Raw genomic sequence first — 11924 nt, forward strand, 5'->3', positions numbered from 1 at the left:
GAATAACTGCTAATGGGCATGGGATTTCTTTTTGAGGTGATGAAAACGATCTGGAGTTGGATAGAGGTGATAGTTGCACAACCTTGTGAATATACTAAAATCTACTGAATTTTACAATTTAAAAGGGTGAATTCTACAACATGATGACTGCAGTTACAATTGCTGTATGATATACCAGAGGTGCCAAAAAAATGTATACACATGACTGTATTCATCATTTTTTTTATCAGTATATATTGAGTATTACACCTTTAATACAATTTTTTCCTTTCTTAAAATGTGTGTTCATTTTTTTTTTTTTTTGGCACCCTCTGTATAGGAAAGTTGTTAAGAGAATATATCCTAAGAGTTACCATCACAAGGAGAAAAGATTTTTTTCTTTTGTTCTTTTAATTGTATTTATATGAGATGATGTTAACTAAACCTATTGTGGTAATCATTTCACAATATATGTAAATCGACCATCATGCTATAGCCTTAAACTAATATGGCGATGAATGGCAATTATTTCTCAATAAAACTGGGGAAAAAAATCTCAGAAAAATGGTGAGTTCTAGGATATATTAATTCCATATGGATAACAAAAGCTTAAATACAAGTTAGGAAAATTTCTTTAGGTCACTGAAGAATCTAATCACCTAGAAATAGCTTATTATTGTTTCTTTTTTGTTCTAGCTCCAATAATAACATCAAAGAATATAAGGGACTTCTGATTCAAGATGACAGTTATTTTTTTGTGTGTGTAGTTGAAGGATTAGAACATTGCCTTATACTTAATTAGAACTAATTAAACTTAAATAAATGAATAAATAAAATTAGTTAAAAACTACTCCCCAATAATTCCTTGCTGCCATTTACAAAAATTCAAACAGCTAATAGAAGCGCGTGAATCTCACAACTAGATCCAAAATTATGTATAGAAATGCAACTTTACATGACAACCTAAAAACATCAACTACTATTCTAGCTGCTCATAAAAGGAAAGGTATTCTCCAGAGCCGTAAAAACTCAGATACTGATATTGGAACTATCATGATATTATGAAATCCTACTGTATCAAAAGACTGCTTAAATAATCTTCTCCATTCACTGATCATCAAAAATAAGGAAATATGTTCTCAACGAAGTTTATCTCCTTGAAGCTAAATCAGTATTTTTTTTTAAAAAAAGGATTATTGCTTTGACAAACTAAACTAATATATTTTGATAGCCTCCATAATCATAGAAACTATCAACTAAGTATAATAAAAGCAAAACATTTAATTTCAAGTGATAAATTCGATAAAAGCCCCTGCTGACTGATAAAAGACATTAGCTGGTTGACAGATGATTTATACCACAATATTTGTCTCCTTCCCATAAAACACATTCAAATGTGGTGAAACAAATCACAAAAAATCTCTCTCCTATTAAAAATAAAATTCCTCTTAGTCCTTTACCATGCTGTCTATTCTGTCTTTTGCATTGTAAGACATCCCTGTGTTAACACAGTAGTTTGATATTCTCTCTGCTTTCAGATCAAACACGTGTGAGGTAGGATGAGGTATGCAATTGTTTTAAGTATTCAGAGCAGTTCAAAGTATTTTCTAAACTTTCTTGGCATAGAGAAATCCCAAATCTGTTTTCCTTGAAAGAAAAATATAAGTACGCTTAGATGTATTTCCAGGTGAATTTAATCCGTATTTTGTTGATTAAGTTGGTTGATATTATAAAAAATATTTCACCAAAGTTAAATGACTAAAGGGCTCTTGAGTAACTCTTTGTAAAAGTTTTAGGCTTATTTCTTTGTTTTTAGATATGAGTAAGAGTATTTTAGCATAGGAATTTTTATTTTTCTCGTATAAAGTTCAGTGTTGAAAAGTTTTTTAAAATTAGTTTCACGTGTACAAAAAGTAATGTAACAGTTAGACATTTACACGTTTCACAAAGTGATAACCCCTTCCCCCAATCTATTATCCTTCTGACATCGTATATAGCTATTACAATTCCATTGACTCTATTCCCTATGCTGTACTCCATATCCCGTGATTACATATATATTAAATTAAGCATTGAAATCTTGATGATTCTTTGGAACTTTGAGATTTCTGAGAGTGGGCTAATTGCCACATGTGAGCCTTGATGTGTATCACGCAGGCAGCATGGTGCTGTGGTTGAGTGTGTGGATGCCGGAGTCAGACTGTATCGGTACAAGTCCTGAATTTAACAATTACGAGCTGTGCAATTTTATGCACATTATGTAACTTTCTATGCCTCTGTTTCTTATTTCTACAATAATGATAATAACAGGATTACCCTGAAGATTAAATAAGTTAACGCATGTGAGGTGTTTAGAACTGGCACATAATATATGCTCAATGCATATTGCTCATCGTTATGCAACACACTACAAGGTATTATCAACTCCTAGCAATAAAATGGAAACCAAATATTATTTCACATTCCTAGAATCCATTCCCACCAAATCTGAGTCAGCAACATTTTTTTACAATCTCTTTCAGTGGCTATACTCTCGTTGGCTTTCAGACGTCCACATGAGAAACATGCTGAGAACTGATTTGGGACAAAAGCAATCATATTTCATTTAGATGTCAAGTCTATAGGAGGCTATGCAAATGATTTCCTTTGGAAGATTTTCTGTTGACAAATGTAAGGTTTCACAAGTTGGGTCAGTGTTGAAGATTTCCAACACAGCTGATTTCTGAGAAATGACAGAGTTTAGAGAAGCTCTGACCTCCCTGAACCCACAAAGGACCGTCTTAAACAACCAGATGCATTAAACTCTATGTCGTCTTTATGACCATAAAGATAGATTTTGGTCACATCCCCACTTCTGGTTCCATACTCTCCTCCATTCCCGTCAGCTCTGTCAACATCGTAAGGGGGTAAGCGGGACATATTTATCTCCGACATGGATATAATTGAGCATTATTTGATGATTTAGAAACACAGGATGAATACTTGATTCAGAAAGAGTCGTTCTCTTTCGGAATATTCACATAAAATTGGCATTAAGCAAACAGCACAGGTAACTGGCTGAGTAAGCACCTTCCTTTGCCCTGTGTCATATACTATCAGATTAAAGAAAGTCAGGCCAGAAATTTCCTTGGTCACTCTTTAACCCTAACGTACCAGGCTTTTGTCTGTCAGTAACATTCAGAGGCAAATGAAGTATATACAAATTAAATCTCAGACATCAGCAATACTAAATATCAAAGGGGTTATCTCAGTGTCTGCAGTGACAGGCATGGCTGATATTCAAACTATTTTACAGCCGTTAGAGCTTTGACACTGACTAATCAGAACAGATGTTGGAGGAAATCAACTGGTACAGCTATAGTGCCAAGTGCCAGCTGAATATTATCCCTCCTATGCTCTATCTGTCATTCGGGAATTACTGAAGACAAGTATTAAATGAAGACTTATTCATAGAGATGTTGAGGTCAGGAAATCAGAAACAGCACTAGATACATCAACAGAGAAAATATAATAATGGGAACTGGTTAAACAGGGGTTGGAGGACTGAAGAAGCACAATAAGAACACTGAGGTTAACGCAAATATAAGAACTTCAGGGAGCAGTTGCCAGTCCTCGGTCCAGCGGAACAGAGTGGTGGTATTGGAATTACTAGAAGCAATAAACTCAGTACAATGTTGTATCATAAGTCTTTATTTTCATATTTATTTCTATCTATATTCTCCTTGAGGAAAACTACCATACATTTTTTTTAATAAGTAAAGTGCTAACTAAGCACAGTGCTTAGAACGCATACCTACCTCACAGAAACATGAACGATCAAGATGAGTGTTTGACTCATTGACTGACTGACTGAGGAAGGTAGAAAAGAATAGCTGTTAGCTTTAGGGACCAGGGAAGACACACTGAGTAAGGGAATTTCTAAATTACTGCCTATATTTCTCTTTTATCTAGATATAGTCTAGCTCCAGAAATTTTCTCAGACATATTTGAGATGACAGTAATGCATCACAGTTTGGTTTACTCTGCCACCACTCTGCCAAAAATCCATATCCATAATTCTTGTATTATATCCGTAATTTCTCCTTATTGAAAGGCTAACCAGTTTTGACTCTCTTCTGGGCTCCCCTTCTTCCTCTGCACTCCCATTCTCTTTCCAATTTTCCTCGTTTCCTTTTCCTGTTAAACGTTCATGTACCTCTGTTCTCTCATTGCCTCTCCTCTCTTTTCGTTTCTTGGGGAATCTCACCCACCTACCTGATTTAACACCAGACTGAAAAATACAAAATCTTCTCCAGCCCAGTTCACACGCTTGATTCCTTCCAATTTCCTGCTATACACTTGTATTTTCCATAGGTATCTAAAACATAACTCTACTTTAACTAAACTAGTTATTGTTCCTAGAGTTTAGAGGATGAGACTTTTTCTGCACTTTCCAAGCTGGGGTGGAAATGTAGGGGACAGACACATCACGTAAGGACTTGCAGGTTGCACCAGGCCCACATCTCAGGTCCTTCTATGTCAAATGTGAGCCACTGGCAACTGGTGTGGTGGGAGCCCTGGATCGAGCATATTTACCTCCGGAGTATAACTCCCTACCTATGGCACTCCCTCATGAAGGCTGTAGATCTCCATGGCTTCAAGGAGTCCTAGCGTACTCTGTAGCCTCCTTTTCAGAATCCCTAAGAATATATTTATTGTAGGAGAAATTCCTTTCTCATCAAGCCCCTTTTCCTCAGTGGGCTGAGGCTTTTGGAAACAAAAGCCAGTAGGTCATGCCACAATTTTCCCATAACGTAAGAATGAACACACTATTTTGCCTGCGTAACAGATACAAGACAAAGGATATGGAAAAACTTCTGATGACAGAGGTCAACGTTGTCCATGTTCAAGACTAGAGAAGTTCCCTTGGGAGGGGAGGATTCAGAGGGGAAGTGAAGACAGTTGAGATGGCAGTAGGTTCCTGAGAGGTCCTTGCCCACACCAGGCAGGTCAAATCTGGGTAGAGGATTTGATAAACCTCCAGATAGGTTTGAGGACCTGAGAAAAATTGTACCCAATCCTAGAGCAGGGTATGCAAAAGTGGAAAACCAGTACACCTTCCCCATTCCCAGCATGATGAGAAAGCAGAAGACATATGTATATGGTTGTCTCTGTAGGCAGATGATCCGGAGAAAGTGTCTCAGAGTTGCCTGTGGCATGTCAAGCACTGGAGCAGAGGACTGTTTCTAGGTGTCTCAGAGCTTCAGGAAGAAGAGTTTCCTACGTTCAAAGCTGCAGATTTTCCAAGTACCCCAGAGTAGCATCACAATGAATGGAGGTGTGGCTTTGTCAGAGTGTGCCCATAAGGGTGCGGGATACACCAGAGACTAGTTGAATACAAAAGTCTTTGAAGACTTTTAAGCTTTTATTTGACTCCAGGACAAGGAGAGAGTGGGATCCCTAACTGACTGAAATTGAGTTCCCAGCTGTGTGCTTGAAATAGAAATAAATATCAGATACTAAAATAAATTTACTGTTTTGTACATCTGATTGTGTAACCTTTAGGCATTTTGATAATCTGTGTAAAGTTCAAGTGGTTACAAAACACGTTGCTGAGACTTGGAAAACAGACAAGGAAGCCTGCAAAGTACAAGAGACCTCAAACTTCAGGGTACTAGGTGCTAGATGGAAAATTTTAAACACTGTAGATTTTAGGAGACAATCTGCTCTTCAGGAATGTTTCTTGAATTACGTAAGTAATTTATGAAAACAGTTATGTAGCAATTCTATATTTTTGATGTACACTTATATTCAAGAATTTGTTTTTCTTTTTAAAATACATGCACATGCATTCAATGTTAACCTTAATGTTTAAATCCTAACTTCCTTTTTTTTTTTTTTAATGAGCCCTGATCTTGCCAACTGTGGTGTTTCCACTTATGGCACTTTTAAGGAATATTGCTCTCAATTGTCAAGAAATTCAACTTCACTCATTAAGAAGGAGATGTATTGGTGTACTTTTCAAAGATTTTCCAAATAGGTTGAAACAAACGGATTAATTCCTTATTTAACAAAATTAAGTACCCAAAACACTCAGTTGCTGGACAATGCCAAGAAATTATGATATACGTTTGGTTGTTTTCCACTGAGGCATTTTATTTGCACTTATGTATTCCATCCATAGAAAAAGAATCTCAGGAGTTTCCTTCCTGTGTGTTTTCTTCTTGCCTCTTCATGGTACACGATGCATGCTGAGGTTGACAGTGCAAGAGAAACCAAACTGACTGATCCAAAGCAGGTTGTTCTGCCATTTTTCTAGATCTTTGAGTTGCTCATCAAATCTGGCGTTAATTACTCCTCACTTGTTTAACCTGCCCAGGAGGTTCACAACAATTTCCCCAGCTCTGGGATCACCAATGATTTCAAATTCACTAATGTAACCAACCTGCATCATCACAATTAGAAACTGGGTGATGATTTTGGAGCCCCGCCTACTAAGAACCTGGCGTTTGCCTCTCTTTTTGGCCTTGTCGATGCTCTTGAGAGTGTCAGTCAGGACATTCGTGCTCACCATTATGGCGCCGTGGAAAAATGGTGGAAAGAGCTGATATCCTTTTATGAAATTTATAATATTTGCTTTTTAGTGACGTCTTGTATATAGTCAGTTCTAGATAATGGAAGATCTTAATTTGGAGTAAATCTATGAGTTGACATATAAAGATTAATACTAAAAAAATAAATCCTCAACTCAAATTTACAATGTTATTCTACCATCAGAATTCAGCATTTTTGATATTTAATAAAACAATAAGCAATATTTTTGAGGTTGGGAAAGCAGAAGAAAGGAAATCAAATTTGAATTATTATGATATGCTAGTCATTGAATCTATTAAATCCACTTGCCCTTAAGACTTCTTGCTGTTGTGGAAGGCATTTCGCAAGGTTATAATTACATTTTGGTTTTTTCCCCTTTGCATTTAGGCTGTAGCTTTATTAAATTATTCATTATAATATACCAGCTTTAAACCAAATAGTGTATGAAAACAAGATCATGTATCTTCAACATTGTATTAGAGCCTTAGGAACTAAACAAAGATACGTATTTTACTGTATTATTTTCTGATTTTCACTTGTATTCTCCATAGCTTTAGCTGCTCCTAGTGCCATAAATTAAATATTCTGCAGCCTTACAAAGGTAACTTTATACCTTCTTCAGATTTAACAGGTGGATACCTAAGAACCTTGGATGAAATATTGTATGACACTTATACTTACATATTTATTTTTTTCTCCAAATGACAATAAGCACCACAGTACAGACATTGAGCATATATGTGGCTTTTTAAGTGGGGAGACTAAGGTATGGGAAGACCAAGAAACACATGTTTCAGTCAAGAAAATAAATTTTTATTATCCATGGGTAAGATTTTTGTCATAATCAGAAGTTAGAGGTATTGCCCTGTGTTCTAGCTCTTGTGACTTGTGATCATATGAGTAAAAGAACAAAGAAGCAATATCAAAACTGAGGGTTTTAGTACTGCATTTTTGTGTGTACATGCATTTATGTGTGGGTGTTTGTTGTAAGAGAAGCTATTTTTAACCCAAAATTTGCACTGGTATAATTCCACCAACAACTTTACTTATAAACTCATAGTCTCATTCCTGTATTTTCATGTATCTACAACTGGATCTAGCCTCAGTTTCTATATCTCCCCCACTGTAATAAACTTCTTTTAATGTAACTAAAATCTAAATTGCCCTTCTTGTGGAAGCCGGAACTGATTCATTTTTGTTCTCCTTACGTATCAGCCATCATAGTCTGAGCATAATAGGTATTCAGTAAATGTTTGCTAAATACATAAGAAAAAATTGTAGATGTCTTCAAATGGGTTTACATAGTATATCCATGTGTAATTATAGAAGTTCATGCATAAGTAGATTTTTTTCAGAAAATAGTCAAATAAAACTAAGATATAGAATAAAAAATAAGTCTTCTATTTTCCTAGCTCTATTCCACCCATACTCTATCCTACTTCTTTTCTCAGAAGGAACTGTTTTTTTTTTCTTCAATAGCATTTTATTAGTTTCAGGTGCACAAAACAATGTAATAGTTAGACATTTGTCATTAATATCCCTCACAGTGTGTCAATCCCCCTCCTCCCATCTACTATCCCTCTGACATCGCACACAGCCATTACATTTCCACTGTCTCTATAGAAGAAACTATTGTTACCAGTTAGCATGTTTCGTTATAGACCTTTTTCTATTTATGTACACACACACACTCACATACACACACACAGAGATTTTTTTCTTCTTTGCATAAATAGGATCATACTATCTTCTAAAATTTGAGTTTGGGTGTAACAGGTATTTTTTTATTTTTATTTTTACCATGTTAATATTTATTATAGAAATGTACAGCATTATTTTTATGATTGCAGAATATTTTGTAGTATAGATATACTGTAATCTCTTTAATAGCTCCCTATTTGATGAGCATTTAAGTTGTTTACTGTTTTTCTTTTGCAAATTTTTATACTCTAAAAATTTGATGGGTGTAAATCATATCCCATTTTAAATCTTGCACAATCCCAATGCTTACTTTCAGGCAGGCATTTTGTTCACATACTTAGCCAATTTTCTGTTAGATAGTTTCTCTTTTCCTTTTCTGATTAACTAGTCTAGGGATAATTAACCTTTTATTAAAAATAAACACTGCAGATATTGTATCTTATTCACTTGTGTTGTAATTTTAGTTAATTTTTATTTGGTCTCAAAGTTTTTATATCAGGTTGTGTTATGTGTACTGTCTGTAAGCCATAGTGTTTTTCCCTATCCAGCCTGAGTTTCTCTTCTAATAGAAGAATTTAATAAGCTTAGATGTGTGTGATTATTACTATGCTTGAACATGGCCTTGCCATCCTCCTTGTGTGTTTATTTGCTATGTAGTCTTCTTTTCCTTCTTTCTTTTCCCTTCTCTTCCTCCTTTCTTCGTCACTCCTTTCCTGACTTTCATATACGATCAATTAAATTGTTGTTATTTATTTCATTTTCTTCTATTTCTAAACTTCTTGAACATATGTATCTAAACATTTTGGGTGATTGTTTAGTTTTAATTAGTATGTTTCCTTCCTCTGAAGATGACAAAAAAGCTTAGCATGTTTTCATGTTTCTCCTCCTCTAGGTCTCTTATGTTGAAATCATTTGAGATTTTAATTCCAGATTATTTTCTTTACATTATGCATATGAATTATTCAGACTTAATTATGAATGTTCTGTATCTAAAATATTCTCTTAAGTACACTTTTGTTTTAATGGAATGTAACTTTCTGTAACTTTTTTAAAAAGTTTCTGTAAGCAGTAAATTCCTTTTGCTTTGCACTTGAATACTGGGGATAAGATTCTGGTCAAAGTAATGTTTCTTCTAAACTTTGAGAATATTGCTTTATTGTCTTCTAGTACCCCAGTGTTTTCAGTGGAAATCTGATGCCAACCCGATTCTTTTGGCTTTGTGGGCTATAATCTCCTCTTCAAAAAATTTTGTGATTTTCTAATTATCTTTCTGAAATTTTGCCAAAGCATGCGTAGGATAGCTATTTTCTCATTCCCTTGGAGAATGAGTCTACTCAATATGGAATATTTCAATATGCAGTCTTATTTGTCTTTAACTCTGGATAGTTTTCTTCTATTATTTCTTAATTTATCCCCATTCACCATTTCCATTCTTTCTGGTCGCTTTAGACCTCTTTTAAGTAGATATCAGCCTTCTGGACATAGTCTCAATGTGTTTCTATTTTTATTGAATGATTTTCTGGGTACTCATCATACTTTTCTGGGTACTTTGTCATTTAGTGATTATTCTGGGAGAGTTCTTTGACTCTCTTCACTTGTTCTCCCACCCCTTACCAACTTTGTCGTGTCCATTCTGCTGTTTATTCCATACATTTCAGTATGTTTCAAATTTTGAGAATCATTTGTTATGCCAAGATTGCTAGTTGTGTTAATTTTAATGGATGGTGTAACTTTTCTGATCTCTGTGAAAGTCAGTAAGATAACATTTAAAAAATTGTCAGTTTGCAATGTTAATGCTCTTTTCTCAAGTATTAGTTCTTTGGTTGATTTAGTTTGGTGTTTCCTTTTCATGGTGTTAGTTGAACTTAAATATCTGGTGGTATTTCCTTGTCTGCTCTCATCTTTGCATTTGTGAATCTTTCTTTGTCTATTCACACATGTTAATTCTTATTCAACACCTTACTTTTAGATGATTATTGGGGAGGGACAGGATGTAGGATTGGGACAAGTGTGCCCATAACTTATCTTTTGGGTGAAGTGTTTCCCTCTTTCTTCTAGATATCACTAATTCCCTGTGGTGCTGCTCTTCCTCCCTGCCCTGTGTACCCAGACTTCCTGCTTTAGACTAGAGCTAAATGTCTTACTGCAACCTACTTGTGACAAGTTGTGGAAGGATAAAAGCCAGGATGCCCAGGTGCTCTGAATGGATTTCTCAAATAATGGCTGTGATGATTGCCATGGGTCCCTTTGCCACTCCATGTCTCTGTTGCCTCAAGAACGAAGCACTCCCAGAACCACTTCTACTTTAGCAGACATGTTTTTGTGTATATTTTGGTTGCTTTTTTCCTCTAAGAGCTCAATCCCACCTTCTTTCAATCTTTCAAGAATTCTTCAAAATTTCTTACCCCCAAATGACAGGCCTGCTTGTTTCCCTTATTGTTATAGATGAATAGATTTCTCTAGATCTCTATTTCTGTTTTTATCTCCACCTCTATTCTCATATCCATAACTTCTACACCCATAACCATTTCAGTAAATAAACCCTATTACGATGTGTGGTCCTATGTCTTTTAGGCCATATCTTAGGATTTGGAGTGGGCAAGAATATGGGTACCTGAGTTTGTTTTTGACATCTTATTTTAATCTCTAGAAATCATCTTTAAATGGACCTTTATTTTATGATTTCTATAACAATGGAAGGCATAGCATTACAGCTTAGGTTAGTGAAATCCTTTATTATCCTAAGATAATGGAGGTGAATAACGTTGTTTCTGATGACTTAACTAACGTAGGTATGGAGCTCAGAGATCCTAAAGAAAGAGAGTATTAACATGTAACTTACTCTGTCTTTCCTAATATTGGATATCTCCAAACAAGGTTGTAGCAAGGAACAGGAATAAAGGCAATTAAAGATTAAATTTCCTGAAAACTGCCTGAAGTGTCTATATTCTGGGTCGTTGATTAAACAAAGATCCATATGCTGGAGATACCATATGTGCAGGCAGGAGTTGACATTCTGTTATAAAAATTTAAGAGCATAACTCTTATCCTTGCCCAGATGGGAGGCTGTCCTCTATCTGTATAAAGGTTCACCTGAAGCTTCTTCTTCTTCTTTTTCTTTTTTTGTGTGTTTTTCAAACAATGAGCTAAGACTAATCTAGAAAACAGGCAACTACTCACTTGAAAAGCCCCATTTCTGGGCCATAAATTGTAGAAGGCCTAATAGGCCAAGGTATGAGTTAGACTTTTCTAGTCCCTTTCCTATTACGGTAATGTAATAATCTTAACTGATTCCTAACAGTGCTTCTAAAAGATGGGTAACAAATGTTATAAAATATTTACATCACAAAAGAATCATTATGAACTTTAAATGGATTTTTCTTATTTTCATAATTCTATCATTCACGTATAAGATTAATCACAAATATTTTTAGACTAGTCTCACAATGAAGTAATCATTTTTAATGTAGTCTAAATGTCCATATCAAAAAAGGAGAAAAAGTAAAAATGATAATACCAACTCTTCATTAGAGGCACACGTGAAATCATTCCTCACTTATTTCGGAGGTTGATCTTTACCTTTGTTCGATTCTGCTATGACAGTGATTACCATGTTGTTTTTCTCATTGAATCATTCAGAGTTCCTTAGGAGTCAATACTTTCAATCTAGA

At 35.1% G+C, this 11924-nt stretch overlaps 1 pseudogene; it reads right to left on the bottom strand.

Annotated features, from left to right (window-relative positions):
* Positions 1-6123: 6123 nt before the first annotated feature.
* On the bottom strand, positions 6124-6532 carry LOC117020628 (40S ribosomal protein S15a-like; annotated as a pseudogene).
* Positions 6533-11924: the final 5392 nt, after the last annotated feature.

The sequence above is a fragment of the Rhinolophus ferrumequinum genome, chromosome 3, assembly GCF_004115265.2.
Source record: "Rhinolophus ferrumequinum isolate MPI-CBG mRhiFer1 chromosome 3, mRhiFer1_v1.p, whole genome shotgun sequence".
NCBI classification, from domain to species: domain Eukaryota; kingdom Metazoa; phylum Chordata; class Mammalia; order Chiroptera; family Rhinolophidae; genus Rhinolophus; species Rhinolophus ferrumequinum.